This window comes from Lonchura striata, chromosome 12, assembly GCF_050655825.1.
Source record: "Lonchura striata isolate lonStrDom1 chromosome 12, ASM5065582v1, whole genome shotgun sequence".
NCBI classification, from domain to species: Eukaryota; Metazoa; Chordata; class Aves; order Passeriformes; family Estrildidae; genus Lonchura; species Lonchura striata.
The window spans coordinates 25622359-25638206 of record NC_140714.1 but is presented as its reverse complement, the minus strand read 5'-3'; positions in this window follow the sequence as shown (position 1 = coordinate 25638206).

Below are 15848 nucleotides of genomic sequence, written 5' to 3'. Positions count from 1 at the left end.
TGCTTTCTGACGCCCGTTCTCTTCTGCCCACTCTTGCCCAGCTGGTTGTTGCAGCGTGCACGTGCCTTCCTGGCATTAAGAGCACAGTGAAAGCAATCGCAAAAGTCCAGCAGCTGCTGACTCCCAAACACAAGGCGCTTGTCTACGTTCTTGCTTCTCGACAACTCAACGCAGCCCTTCATTTCTGCAGCTGCCATCGAGTTTTCTGTATCTCGAGCCTTCTGGGACGAGCACCAATTTCCCAGGAGGGGGTGCATCAGGACGAAGTCAAAACCCAGGAAAGTTGTCTCGGAACACCTTCAATAAAGCATGCCAGCAGTGCATTGAAAAGGCAGGGAGCTTTAGCCACCGTCCTCTAGCAGTCGCAAGGCTGTGCACACAATGTCGTCTCCCTGCGGCAACGTTCTTCGCCCTCGTACAAGCTACCGCTCTGACCGGCTCCCGGAGCAGGAGAAGCGGCTGCTTCGCGCACACAAGAGCGGAGCGGCAGCCGTACGCTCCGAAGCGCTGCTTCAGCCGAAAGTCGCCGGCCACCGGCGCTTCGCTTCGGACAGCTCCGGAGAGCCGTAGTGTGCGTCTGCACTAGACTGCATCCTAGCGAAAAGCTTTGGCAGTGTGTCTCGCAGGGAGATAGCTTAGGAGCGCAGCGCACTTATGCCTCCCTTGCCCAGAAACACGATTTTATTGCAAACTCCAAAAACATTGCTCTTTCCAGGGCAATATATAAGCTGTTTTCTGACGGCCGTGATCTTTCGATTACTCTTGCCCAGCTCGTTGTTTCAGCGTGCACGTGCCGCCCTGACAATCAGTGCACAGTGAAAGCAATCGCAAAAGTCCAGCAGCTGCTGACTCCCAAACACAAGGCGCTTGTCTACGTTCTTGCTTCTCCACACTTCAACAGAGTCCTTCATTTCTGCAGCTGCCATCGAGTTTTCTGCATCTCGAGCCTTCTGGGACGAGCACCAATTTCCCAGGAGGGGGTGCATCAGGACGAAGTCAAAACCCAGGAAAGTTGTCTCGGAACACCTTCAATAAAGCATGCCAGCAGTGCAATGAAAAGGCAGGGAGCTTTAGCCACCGTCCTCCAGAATTGCCAAGGCTGTGCACACAATGTCGTCTCCCTGCGGCAACGTTCTTCGCCCTCGTACAAGCTACCGCTCTGTCCGGCTCCCGGAGCAGGAGAAGCGGCTGCTTCGCGCACACAACAGCGGAGGGGCAGCCCTACGCTCCGAAGCGCTGCTTCAGCCGAAAGACGCCGGCCACCGGCGCTTCGCTTCGGACAGCTCCGGAGAGCCGTAGTGTGCGTCTGCACTAGACTGCATCCTAGCGAAAAGCTTTGGCAGTGTGTCTCGCAGGGAGATAGCTTAGGAGCGCAGCGTACTTATGCCTCCCTTGTCCAGAAACACGATTTTACAGCACACACTAAAAACACTGCCCTTTCCAAGGCAAGATGCCAGATGCTCTCTGATGGCCGTGCTCTCTCCCTGCTCTTGCCCAGCTCGTTGTTTTAACGTGCACATGCCGTCCTGGCATTCAGTGCACAGTGAAAGCAATCGCAAAAGTCCAGCAGCTGCTGACTCCCAAACAGAAGGCGATGGCTATGTTCTTGCTTCTCGACAACTTAACGCAGCCCTTCGTTTCTGCAGTTGCCATCGAGGTCTCTGCATGTCGGAGCCTCAGAGGACAAGCACGAGTTTCCCACGAGGGGCTGCATCAGGACGAAGTCAAAAATCAGGAAAATTGTCCTGGAACACCTTCCATAAGGATGCTAGAAGGGAATTGAAGAGGCAGGCGAGCGGCCACCACCGTCCAGTAGCAGTCCTTAGGGAGTGCGCAAAAGCCCGGTGCTCTTCGGCTTCGTTCTTCGCCCTCGTACAAGCTACCGCTCTGACCGGCTCCCGGAGCAGGAGAAGCGGCTGCTTCGCGCACACAACAGCGGAGCGGCAGCCGTACGCTCCGAAGCGCTGCTTCAGCCGAAAGACGCCGGCAACCGGCGCTTGGCTTCGTACAGCAGCCGAGAGCCGTAGTGTGCGTCTGCACTAGACTGCATCCTAGCGAAAAGGTTTGGCAGTGTGTCTCGCAGGGAGATAGCTTAGGAGCGCAGCGTACTTATGCCTCCCTTGTCCAGAACACGATTTTACAGCACACACTAAAAACACTGCCCTTTCCAAGGCAAGATGCCAGATGCTCTCTGATGGCCGTGCTCTCTCCCTGCTCTTGCCCAGCTCGTTGTTTTAACGTGCACATGCCGTCCTGGCATTCAGTGCAGAGTGAAAGCAATCGCAAAAGTCCAGCAGCTGCTGACTCCCAAACACAAGGCGCTGGCTATGTTCTTGCTTCTCGACAACTCAATGCAGCCCTTCATTTCTGCAGTTGCCATCGAGGTCTCTGCATGTCGGAGCCTCAGAGGACGAGCACGAGTTTCCCACGAGGGGCTGCATCAGGACGAATACAAAAATCAGGAAAATTGTCCTGGAACACCTTCCATAAGGATGCTAGAAGGGAATTGAAGAGGCAGGCGAGCGGCCACCACCGTCCAGTAGCAGTCCTTAGGGTGTGTGCAAAAGCCCGGTGCTCTTCGGCTTCGTTCTTCGCCCCCGTACAAGCTACCGCTCTGTCCGGCTCCCGGAGCAGGAGAAGCGGCTGCTTCGCGCACACAAGAGCGGAGCGGCAGCCGTACGCTCCGAAGCGCTGCTTCAGCCGAAAGACGCCGGCCACCGGCGCTTGGCTTCGGACAGCAGCCGAGAGCCGTAGTGTGCGTCTGCACTAGACTGCATCCTAGCGAAAAGCTTTGACAGTGTGTCTCGCAGGGAGATAGCTTAGGAGCGCAGCGCACTTATGCCTCTATTGTCCAGAAACACTGATTTGCTGCACACTCCAAAAACACTGCTCTTTCCTTGGTACTATGTAAGCTGCTGTCTGACGCCCGTTCTCTTCTGCCCACTCTTGCCCAGCTGGTTGTTGCAGCGTGCACGTGCCTTCCTGGCATTAAGAGCACAGTGAAGGCAATCGCAAAAGTCCAGCAGCTGCTGACTCCCAAACACAAGGCGCTTGTCTACGTTCTTGCTTCTCGACAACTCAACGCAGCCCTTCATTTCTGCAGCTGCCATCGAGTTTTCTGTATCTCGAGCCTTCTGGGACGAGCACCAATTTCCCAAGAGGGGCTGCATCAGGACGAAGTCAAAACCCAGGAAAGTTGTCTCGGAACACCTTCAATAAAGCATGCCAGCAGTGCATTGAAAAGGCAGGGAGCTTTAGCCACCGTCCTCTAGCAGTCGCAAGGCTGTGCACACAATGTCGTCTCCCTGCGGCAACGTTCTTCGCCCTCGTACAAGCTACCGCACTGTCCGGCTCCCGGAGCAGGAGAAGCGGCTGCTTCGCGCACACAAGAGCGGAGCGGCAGCCGTACGCTCCGAAGCGCTGCTTCAGCCGAAAGTCGCCGGCCACCGGCGCTTCGCTTCGGACAGCTCCGGAGAGCCGTAGTGTGCGTCTGCACTAGACTGCATCCTAGCGAAAAGCTTTGGCAGTGTGTCTCGCAGGGAGATAGCTTAGGAGCGCAGCGCACTTATGCCTCCCTTGCCCAGAAACACGATTTTATTGCAAACTCCAAAAACATTGCTCTTTCCAGGGCAATATATAAGCTGTTTTCTGACGGCCGTGATCTTTCGATTACTCTTGCCCAGCTCGTTGTTTCAGCGTGCACGTGCCGCCCTGACAATCAGTGCACAGTGAAAGCAATCGCAAAAGTCCAGCAGCTGCTGACTCCCAAACACAAGGCGCTTGTCTACGTTCTTGCTTCTCCACACTTCAACAGAGTCCTTCATTTCTGCAGCTGCCATCGAGTTTTCTGCATCTCGAGCCTTCTGGGACGAGCACCAATTTCCCAGGAGGGGGTGCATCAGGACGAAGTCAAAACCCAGGAAAGTTGTCTCGGAACACCTTCAATAAAGCATGCCAGCAGTGCAATGAAAAGGCAGGGAGCTTTAGCCACCGTCCTCCAGAATTGCCAAGGCTGTGCACACAATGTCGTCTCCCTGCGGCAACGTTCTTCGCCCTCGTACAAGCTACCGCTCTGACCGGCTCCCGGAGCAGGAGAAGCGGCTGCTTCGCGCACACAACAGCGGAGTGGCAGCCGTACGCTCCGAAGCGCTGCTTCAGCCGAAAGTCGCCGGCAACCGGCGCTTCGCTTCGGACAGCTCCGGAGAGCCGTAGTGTGCGTCTGCACTAGACTGCATCCTAGCGAAAAGCTTTGACAGTGTGTCTCGCAGGGAGATAGCTTAGGAGCGCAGCGCACTTATGCCTCCCTTGTCCAGAAACACTGATTTGCTGCACACTCCAAAAACACTGCTCTTTCCTTGGTACTATGTAAGCTGCTGTCTGACGCCCGTTCTCTTCTGCCCACTCTTGCCCAGCTGGTTGTTGCAGCGTGCACGTGCCTTCCTGGCATTAAGAGCACAGTGAAAGCAATCGCAAAAGTCCAGCAGCTGCTGACTCCCAAACACAAGGCGCTTGTCTACGTTCTTGCTTCTCGACAACTCAACGCAGCCCTTCATTTCTGCAGCTGCCATCGAGTTTTCTGTATCTCGAGCCTTCTGGGACGAGCACCAATTTCCCAGGAGGGGGTGCATCAGGACGAAGTCAAAACCCAGGAAAGTTGTCTCGGAACACCTTCAATAAAGCATGCCAGCAGTGCATTGAAAAGGCAGGGAGCTTTAGCCACCGTCCTCTAGCAGTCGCAAGGCTGTGCACACAATGTCGTCTCCCTGCGGCAACGTTCTTCGCCCTCGTACAAGCTACCGCACTGTCCGGCTCCCGGAGCAGGAGAAGCGGCTGCTTCGCGCACACAGAGCGGAGCGGCAGCCGTACGCTCCGAAGCGCTGCTTCAGCCGAAAGTCGCCGGCCACCGGCGCTTCGCTTCGGACAGCTCCGGAGAGCCGTAGTGTGCGTCTGCACTAGACTGCATCCTAGCGAAAAGCTTTGGCAGTGTGTCTCGCAGGGAGATAGCTTAGGAGCTCAGCGTACTTATGCCTCCCTTGTCCAGAACACGATTTTACAGCACACACTAAAAACACTGCCCTTTCCAAGGCAAGATGCCAGATGCTCTCTGATGGCCGTGCTCTCTCCCTGCTCTTGCCCAGCTCGTTGTTTTAACGTGCACATGCCGTCCTGGCATTCAGTGCACAGTGAAAGCAATCGCAAAAGTCCAGCAGCTGCTGACTCCCAAACACAAGGCGCTGGCTATGTTCTTGCTTCTCGACAACTCAATGCAGCCCTTCGTTTCTGCAGTTGCCATCGAGGTCTCTGCATGTCGGAGCCTCAGAGGACGAGCACGAGTTTCCCACGAGGGGCTGCATCAGGACGAATACAAAAATCAGGAAAATTGTCCTGGAACACCTTCCATAAGGATGCTAGAAGGGAATTGAAGAGGCAGGCGAGCGGCCACCACCGTCCAGTAGCAGTCCTTAGGGTGTGTGCAAAAGCCCGGTGCTCTTCGGCTTCGTTCTTCGCCCCCGTACAAGCTACCGCTCTGTCCGGCTCCCGGAGCAGGAGAAGCGGCTGCTTCGCGCACACAACAGCGGAGCGGCAGCCGTACGCTCCGAAGCGCTGCTTCAGCCGAAAGTCGCCGGCAACCGGCGCTTCGCTTCGGACAGCTCCGGAGAGCCGTAGTGTGCGTCTGCACTAGACTGCATCCTAGCGAAAAGCTTTGACAGTGTGTCTCGCAGGGAGATAGCTTAGGAGCGCAGCGCACTTATGCCTCCCTTGTCCAGAAACACTGATTTGCTGCACACTCCAAAAACACTGCTCTTTCCTTGGTACTATGTAAGCTGCTGTCTGACGCCCGTTCTCTTCTGCCCACTCTTGCCCAGCTCGTTGTTTTAACGTGCACATGCCTTCCTGGCATTCAGTGCACAGTGAAAGCAATCGCAAAAGTCCAGCAGCTGCTGACTCCCAAACAGAAGGCGATGGCTATGTTCTTGCTTCTCGACAACTTAACGCAGCCCTTCATTTCTGCAGTTGCCATCGAGGTCTCTGCATGTCGGAGCCTCAGAGGACAAGCACGAGTTTCCCACGAGGGGCTGCATCAGGACGAAGTCAAAAATCAGGAAAATTGTCCTGGAACACCTTCCATAAGGATGCTAGAAGGGAATTGAAGAGGCAGGCGAGCGGCCACCACCGTCCAGTAGCAGTCCTTAGGGAGTGCGCAAAAGCCCGGTGCTCTTCGGCTTCGTTCTTCGCCCTCGTACAAGCTACCGCTCTGACCGGCTCCCGGAGCAGGAGAAGCGGCTGCTTCGCGCACACAACAGCGGAGCGGCAGCCGTACGCTCCGAAGCGCTGCTTCAGCCGAAAGTCGCCGGCCACCGGCGCTTCGCTTCGGACAGCTCCGGAGAGCCGTAGTGTGCGTCTGCACTAGACTGCATCCTAGCGAAAAGCTTTGGCAGTGTGTCTCGCAGGGAGATAGCTTAGGAGCGCAGCGTACTTATGCCTCCCTTGTCCAGAACACGATTTTACAGCACACACTAAAAACACTGCCCTTTCCAAGGCAAGATGCCAGATGCTCTCTGATGGCCGTGCTCTCTCCCTGCTCTTGCCCAGCTCGTTGTTTTAACGTGCACATGCCGTCCTGGCATTCAGTGCAGAGTGAAAGCAATCGCAAAAGTCCAGCAGCTGCTGACTCCCAAACACAAGGCGCTGGCTATGTTCTTGCTTCTCGACAACTCAATGCAGCCCTTCATTTCTGCAGTTGCCATCGAGGTCTCTGCATGTCGGAGCCTCAGAGGACGAGCACGAGTTTCCCACGAGGGGCTGCATCAGGACGAATACAAAAATCAGGAAAATTGTCCTGGAACACCTTCCATAAGGATGCTAGAAAGGAATTGAAGAGGCAGGCGAGCGGCCACCACCGTCCAGTAGCAGTCCTTAGGGTGTGTGCAAAAGCCCGGTGCTCTTCGGCTTCGTTCTTCGCCCCCGTACAAGCTACCGCTCTGTCCGGCTCCCGGAGCAGGAGAAGCGGCTGCTTCGCGCACACAAGAGCGGAGCGGCAGCCGTACGCTCCGAAGCGCTGCTTCAGCCGAAAGACGCCGGCCACCGGCGCTTGGCTTCGGACAGCAGCCGAGAGCCGTAGTGTGCGTCTGCACTAGACTGCATCCTAGCGAAAAGCTTTGACAGTGTGTCTCGCAGGGAGATAGCTTAGGAGCGCAGCGCACTTATGCCTCCCTTGTCCAGAAACACTGATTTGCTGCACACTCCAAAAACACTGCTCTTTCCATGGTACTATGTAAGCTGCTGTCTGACGCCCGTTCTCTTCTGCCCACTCTTGCCCAGCTGGTTGTTGCAGCGTGCACGTGCCTTCCTGGCATTAAGAGCACAGTGAAGGCAATCGCAAAAGTCCAGCAGCTGCTGACTCCCAAACACAAGGCGCTTGTCTACGTTCTTGCTTCTCGACAACTCAACGCAGCCCTTCATTTCTGCAGCTGCCATCGAGTTTTCTGTATCTCGAGCCTTCTGGGACGAGCACCAATTTCCCAGGAGGGGCTGCATCAGGACGAAGTCAAAACCCAGGAAAGTTGTCTCGGAACACCTTCAATAAAGCATGCCAGCAGTGCATTGAAAAGGCAGGGAGCTTTAGCCACCGTCCTCTAGCAGTCGCAAGGCTGTGCACACAATGTCGTCTCCCTGCGGCAACGTTCTTCGCCCTCGTACAAGCTACCGCACTGTCCGGCTCCCGGAGCAGGAGAAGCGGCTGCTTCGCGCACACAGAGCGGAGCGGCAGCCGTACGCTCCGAAGCGCTGCTTCAGCCGAAAGTCGCCGGCCACCGGCGCTTCGCTTCGGACAGCTCCGGAGAGCCGTAGTGTGCGTCTGCACTAGACTGCATCCTAGCGAAAAGCTTTGGCAGTGTGTCTCGCAGGGAGATAGCTTAGGAGCTCAGCGTACTTATGCCTCCCTTGTCCAGAACACGATTTTACAGCACACACTAAAAACACTGCCCTTTCCAAGGCAAGATGCCAGATGCTCTCTGATGGCCGTGCTCTCTCCCTGCTCTTGCCCAGCTCGTTGTTTTAACGTGCACATGCCGTCCTGGCATTCAGTGCACAGTGAAAGCAATCGCAAAAGTCCAGCAGCTGCTGACTCCCAAACACAAGGCGCTGGCTATGTTCTTGCTTCTCGACAACTCAATGCAGCCCTTCGTTTCTGCAGTTGCCATCGAGGTCTCTGCATGTCGGAGCCTCAGAGGACGAGCACGAGTTTCCCACGAGGGGCTGCATCAGGACGAATACAAAAATCAGGAAAATTGTCCTGGAACACCTTCCATAAGGATGCTAGAAGGGAATTGAAGAGGCAGGCGAGCGGCCACCACCGTCCAGTAGCAGTCCTTAGGGTGTGTGCAAAAGCCCGGTGCTCTTCGGCTTCGTTCTTCGCCCCCGTACAAGCTACCGCTCTGTCCGGCTCCCGGAGCAGGAGAAGCGGCTGCTTCGCGCACACAACAGCGGAGCGGCAGCCGTACGCTCCGAAGCGCTGCTTCAGCCGAAAGTCGCCGGCAACCGGCGCTTCGCTTCGGACAGCTCCGGAGAGCCGTAGTGTGCGTCTGCACTAGACTGCATCCTAGCGAAAAGCTTTGACAGTGTGTCTCGCAGGGAGATAGCTTAGGAGCGCAGCGCACTTATGCCTCCCTTGTCCAGAAACACTGATTTGCTGCACACTCCAAAAACACTGCTCTTTCCTTGGTACTATGTAAGCTGCTGTCTGACGCCCGTTCTCTTCTGCCCACTCTTGCCCAGCTCGTTGTTTTAACGTGCACATGCCTTCCTGGCATTCAGTGCACAGTGAAAGCAATCGCAAAAGTCCAGCAGCTGCTGACTCCCAAACAGAAGGCGATGGCTATGTTCTTGCTTCTCGACAACTTAACGCAGCCCTTCATTTCTGCAGTTGCCATCGAGGTCTCTGCATGTCGGAGCCTCAGAGGACAAGCACGAGTTTCCCACGAGGGGCTGCATCAGGACGAAGTCAAAAATCAGGAAAATTGTCCTGGAACACCTTCCATAAGGATGCTAGAAGGGAATTGAAGAGGCAGGCGAGCGGCCACCACCGTCCAGTAGCAGTCCTTAGGGAGTGCGCAAAAGCCCGGTGCTCTTCGGCTTCGTTCTTCGCCCTCGTACAAGCTACCGCTCTGACCGGCTCCCGGAGCAGGAGAAGCGGCTGCTTCGCGCACACAACAGCGGAGCGGCAGCCGTACGCTCCGAAGCGCTGCTTCAGCCGAAAGACGCCGGCAACCGGCGCTTGGCTTCGGACAGCAGCCGAGAGCCGTAGTGTGCGTCTGCACTAGACTGCATCCTAGCGAAAAGCTTTGGCAGTGTGTCTCGCAGGGAGATAGCTTAGGAGCGCAGCGTACTTATGCCTCCCTTGTCCAGAACACGATTTTACAGCACACACTAAAAACACTGCCCTTTCCAAGGCAAGATGCCAGATGCTCTCTGATGGCCGTGCTCTCTCCCTGCTCTTGCCCAGCTCGTTGTTTTAACGTGCACATGCCGTCCTGGCATTCAGTGCACAGTGAAAGCAATCGCAAAAGTCCAGCAGCTGCTGACTCCCAAACACAAGGCGCTGGCTATGTTCTTGCTTCTCGACAACTCAATGCAGCCCTTCATTTCTGCAGTTGCCATCGAGGTCTCTGCATGTCGGAGCCTCAGAGGACGAGCACGAGTTTCCCACGAGGGGCTGCATCAGGACGAATACAAAAATCAGGAAAATTGTCCTGGAACACCTTCCATAAGGATGCTAGAAAGGAATTGAAGAGGCAGGCGAGCGGCCACCACCGTCCAGTAGCAGTCCTTAGGGTGTGTGCAAAAGCCCGGTGCTCTTCGGCTTCGTTCTTCGCCCCCGTACAAGCTACCGCTCTGTCCGGCTCCCGGAGCAGGAGAAGCGGCTGCTTCGCGCACACAAGAGCGGAGCGGCAGCCGTACGCTCCGAAGCGCTGCTTCAGCCGAAAGACGCCGGCCACCGGCGCTTGGCTTCGGACAGCAGCCGAGAGCCGTAGTGTGCGTCTGCACTAGACTGCATCCTAGCGAAAAGCTTTGACAGTGTGTCTCGCAGGGAGATAGCTTAGGAGCGCAGCGCACTTATGCCTCCCTTGTCCAGAAACACTGATTTGCTGCACACTCCAAAAACACTGCTCTTTCCATGGTACTATGTAAGCTGCTGTCTGACGCCCGTTCTCTTCTGCCCACTCTTGCCCAGCTGGTTGTTGCAGCGTGCACGTGCCTTCCTGGCATTGAGAGCACAGTGAAGGCAATCGCAAAAGTCCAGCAGCTGCTGACTCCCAAACACAAGGCGCTTGTCTACGTTCTTGCTTCTCGACAACTCAACGCAGCCCTTCATTTCTGCAGCTGCCATCGAGTTTTCTGTATCTCGAGCCTTCTGGGACGAGCACCAATTTCCCAAGAGGGGCTGCATCAGGACGAAGTCAAAACCCAGGAAAGTTGTCTCGGAACACCTTCAATAAAGCATGCCAGCAGTGCATTGAAAAGGCAGGGAGCTTTAGCCACCGTCCTCTAGCAGTCGCAAGGCTGTGCACACAATGTCGTCTCCCTGCGGCAACGTTCTTCGCCCTCGTACAAGCTACCGCACTGTCCGGCTCCCGGAGCAGGAGAAGCGGCTGCTTCGCGCACACAAGAGCGGAGCGGCAGCCGTACGCTCCGAAGCGCTGCTTCAGCCGAAAGTCGCCGGCCACCGGCGCTTCGCTTCGGACAGCTCCGGAGAGCCGTAGTGTGCGTCTGCACTAGACTGCATCCTAGCGAAAAGCTTTGGCAGTGTGTCTCGCAGGGAGATAGCTTAGGAGCGCAGCGCACTTATGCCTCCCTTGCCCAGAAACACGATTTTATTGCAAACTCCAAAAACATTGCTCTTTCCAGGGCAATATATAAGCTGTTTTCTGACGGCCGTGATCTTTCGATTACTCTTGCCCAGCTCGTTGTTTCAGCGTGCACGTGCCGCCCTGACAATCAGTGCACAGTGAAAGCAATCGCAAAAGTCCAGCAGCTGCTGACTCCCAAACACAAGGCGCTTGTCTACGTTCTTGCTTCTCCACACTTCAACAGAGTCCTTCATTTCTGCAGCTGCCATCGAGTTTTCTGCATCTCGAGCCTTCTGGGACGAGCACCAATTTCCCAGGAGGGGGTGCATCAGGACGAAGTCAAAACCCAGGAAAGTTGTCTCGGAACACCTTCAATAAAGCATGCCAGCAGTGCATTGAAAAGGCAGGGAGCTTTAGCCACCGTCCTCTAGCAGTCGCAAGGCTGTGCACACAATGTCGTCTCCCTGCGGCAACGTTCTTCGCCCTCGTACAAGCTACCGCACTGTCCGGCTCCCGGAGCAGGAGAAGCGGCTGCTTCGCGCACACAGCAGCGGAGCGGCAGCCGTACGCTCCGAAGCGCTGCTTCAGCCGAAAGTCGCCGGCAACCGGCGCTTGGCTTCGGACAGCTCCGGAGAGCCGTAGTGTGCGTCTGCACTAGACTGCATCCTAGCGAAAAGCTTTGACAGTGTGTCTCGCAGGGAGATAGCTTACGAGCGCAGCGCACTTATGCCTCCCTTGTCCAGAAACACTGATTTGCTGCACACTCCAAAAACACTGCTCTTTCCTTGGTACTATGTAAGCTGCTTTCTGACGCCCGTTCTCTTCTGCCCACTCTTGCCCAGCTGGTTGTTGCAGCGTGCACGTGCCTTCCTGGCATTAAGAGCACAGTGAAAGCAATCGCAAAAGTCCAGCAGCTGCTGACTCCCAAACACAAGGCGCTTGTCTACGTTCTTGCTTCTCGACAACTCAACGCAGCCCTTCATTTCTGCAGCTGCCATCGAGTTTTCTGTATCTCGAGCCTTCTGGGACGAGCACCAATTTCCCAGGAGGGGGTGCATCAGGACGAAGTCAAAACCCAGGAAAGTTGTCTCGGAACACCTTCAATAAAGCATGCCAGCAGTGCATTGAAAAGGCAGGGAGCTTTAGCCACCGTCCTCTAGCAGTCGCAAGGCTGTGCACACAATGTCGTCTCCCTGCGGCAACGTTCTTCGCCCTCGTACAAGCTACCGCTCTGACCGGCTCCCGGAGCAGGAGAAGCGGCTGCTTCGCGCACACAAGAGCGGAGCGGCAGCCGTACGCTCCGAAGCGCTGCTTCAGCCGAAAGTCGCCGGCCACCGGCGCTTCGCTTCGGACAGCTCCGGAGAGCCGTAGTGTGCGTCTGCACTAGACTGCATCCTAGCGAAAAGCTTTGGCAGTGTGTCTCGCAGGGAGATAGCTTAGGAGCGCAGCGCACTTATGCCTCCCTTGCCCAGAAACACGATTTTATTGCAAACTCCAAAAACATTGCTCTTTCCAGGGCAATATATAAGCTGTTTTCTGACGGCCGTGATCTTTCGATTACTCTTGCCCAGCTCGTTGTTTCAGCGTGCACGTGCCGCCCTGACAATCAGTGCACAGTGAAAGCAATCGCAAAAGTCCAGCAGCTGCTGACTCCCAAACACAAGGCGCTTGTCTACGTTCTTGCTTCTCCACACTTCAACAGAGTCCTTCATTTCTGCAGCTGCCATCGAGTTTTCTGCATCTCGAGCCTTCTGGGACGAGCACCAATTTCCCAGGAGGGGGTGCATCAGGACGAAGTCAAAACCCAGGAAAGTTGTCTCGGAACACCTTCAATAAAGCATGCCAGCAGTGCAATGAAAAGGCAGGGAGCTTTAGCCACCGTCCTCCAGAATTGCCAAGGCTGTGCACACAATGTCGTCTCCCTGCGGCAACGTTCTTCGCCCTCGTACAAGCTACCGCTCTGTCCGGCTCCCGGAGCAGGAGAAGCGGCTGCTTCGCGCACACAAGAGCGGAGCGGCAGCCGTACGCTCCGAAGCGCTGCTTCAGCCGAAAGACGCCGGCCACCGGCGCTTCGCTTCGGACAGCTCCGGAGAGCCGTAGTGTGCGTCTGCACTAGACTGCATCCTAGCGAAAAGCTTTGGCAGTGTGTCTCGCAGGGAGATAGCTTAGGAGCGCAGCGTACTTATGCCTCCCTTGCCCAGAAACACGATTTTACAGCACACACTATAAACCCTGCCCTTTCCAAGGCAAGATGCCAGATGCTCTCTGATGGCCGTGCTCTCTCCCTGCTCTTGCCCAGCTCGTTGTTTTAACGTGCACATGCCGTCCTGGCATTCAGTGCACAGTGAAAGCAATCGCAAAAGTCCAGCAGCTGCTGACTCCCAAACAGAAGGCGATGGCTATGTTCTTGCTTCTCGACAACTTAACGCAGCCCTTCGTTTCTGCAGTTGCCATCGAGGTCTCTGCATGTCGGAGCCTCAGAGGACAAGCACGAGTTTCCCACGAGGGGCTGCATCAGGACGAAGTCAAAAATCAGGAAAATTGTCCTGGAACACCTTCCATAAGGATGCTAGAAGGGAATTGAAGAGGCAGGCGAGCGGCCACCACCGTCCAGTAGCAGTCCTTAGGGAGTGCGCAAAAGCCCGGTGCTCTTCGGCTTCGTTCTTCGCCCTCGTACAAGCTACCGCTCTGACCGGCTCCCGGAGCAGGAGAAGCGGCTGCTTCGCGCACACAACAGCGGAGCGGCAGCCGTACGCTCCGAAGCGCTGCTTCAGCCGAAAGACGCCGGCAACCGGCGCTTGGCTTCGGACAGCAGCCGAGAGCCGTAGTGTGCGTCTGCACTAGACTGCATCCTAGCGAAAAGCTTTGGCAGTGTGTCTCGCAGGGAGATAGCTTAGGAGCGCAGCGTACTTATGCCTCCCTTGTCCAGAACACGATTTTACAGCACACACTAAAAACACTGCCCTTTCCAAGGCAAGATGCCAGATGCTCTCTGATGGCCGTGCTCTCTCCCTGCTCTTGCCCAGCTCGTTGTTTTAACGTGCACATGCCGTCCTGGCATTCAGTGCACAGTGAAAGCAATCGCAAAAGTCCAGCAGCTGCTGACTCCCAAACACAAGGCGCTGGCTATGTTCTTGCTTCTCGACAACTCAATGCAGCCCTTCATTTCTGCAGTTGCCATCGAGGTCTCTGCATGTCGGAGCCTCAGAGGACGAGCACGAGTTTCCCACGAGGGGCTGCATCAGGACGAATACAAAAATCAGGAAAATTGTCCTGGAACACCTTCCATAAGGATGCTAGAAAGGAATTGAAGAGGCAGGCGAGCGGCCACCACCGTCCAGTAGCAGTCCTTAGGGTGTGTGCAAAAGCCCGGTGCTCTTCGGCTTCGTTCTTCGCCCCCGTACAAGCTACCGCTCTGTCCGGCTCCCGGAGCAGGAGAAGCGGCTGCTTCGCGCACACAAGAGCGGAGCGGCAGCCGTACGCTCCGAAGCGCTGCTTCAGCCGAAAGACGCCGGCAACCGGCGCTTGGCTTCGGACAGCAGCCGAGAGCCGTAGTGTGCGTCTGCACTAGACTGCATCCTAGCGAAAAGCTTTGACAGTGTGTCTCGCAGGGAGATAGCTTAGGAGCGCAGCGCACTTATGCCTCCCTTGTCCAGAAACACTGATTTGCTGCACACTCCAAAAACACTGCTCTTTCCTTGGTACTATGTAAGCTGCTGTCTGACGCCCGTTCTCTTCTGCCCACTCTTGCCCAGCTGGTTGTTGCAGCGTGCACGTGCCTTCCTGGCATTAAGAGCACAGTGAAGGCAATCGCAAAAGTCCAGCAGCTGCTGACTCCCAAACACAAGGCGCTTGTCTACGTTCTTGCTTCTCGACAACTCAACGCAGCCCTTCATTTCTGCAGCTGCCATCGAGTTTTCTGTATCTCGAGCCTTCTGGGACGAGCACCAATTTCCCAGGAGGGGGTGCATCAGGACGAAGTCAAAACCCAGGAAAGTTGTCTCGGAACACCTTCAATAAAGCATGCCAGCAGTGCATTGAAAAGGCAGGGAGCTTTAGCCACCGTCCTCTAGCAGTCGCAAGGCTGTGCACACAATGTCGTCTCCCTGCGGCAACGTTCTTCGCCCTCGTACAAGCTACCGCACTGTCCGGCTCCCGGAGCAGGAGAAGCGGCTGCTTCGCGCACACAGAGCGGAGCGGCAGCCGTACGCTCCGAAGCGCTGCTTCAGCCGAAAGTCGCCGGCCACCGGCGCTTCGCTTCGGACAGCTCCGGAGAGCCGTAGTGTGCGTCTGCACTAGACTGCATCCTAGCGAAAAGCTTTGGCAGTGTGTCTCGCAGGGAGATAGCTTAGGAGCTCAGCGTACTTATGCCTCCCTTGTCCAGAACACGATTTTACAGCACACACTAAAAACACTGCCCTTTCCAAGGCAAGATGCCAGATGCTCTCTGATGGCCGTGCTCTCTCCCTGCTCTTGCCCAGCTCGTTGTTTTAACGTGCACATGCCGTCCTGGCATTCAGTGCACAGTGAAAGCAATCGCAAAAGTCCAGCAGCTGCTGACTCCCAAACACAAGGCGCTGGCTATGTTCTTGCTTCTCGACAACTCAATGCAGCCCTTCGTTTCTGCAGTTGCCATCGAGGTCTCTGCATGTCGGAGCCTCAGAGGACGAGCACGAGTTTCCCACGAGGGGCTGCATCAGGACGAATACAAAAATCAGGAAAATTGTCCTGGAACACCTTCCATAAGGATGCTAGAAGGGAATTGAAGAGGCAGGCGAGCGGCCACCACCGTCCAGTAGCAGTCCTTAGGGTGTGTGCAAAAGCCCGGTGCTCTTCGGCTTCGTTCTTCGCCCCCGTACAAGCTACCGCTCTGTCCGGCTCCCGGAGCAGGAGAAGCGGCTGCTTCGCGCACACAACAGCGGAGCGGCAGCCGTACGCTCCGAAGCGCTGCTTCAGCCGAAAGTCGCCGGCAACCGGCGCTTCGCTTCGGACAGCTCC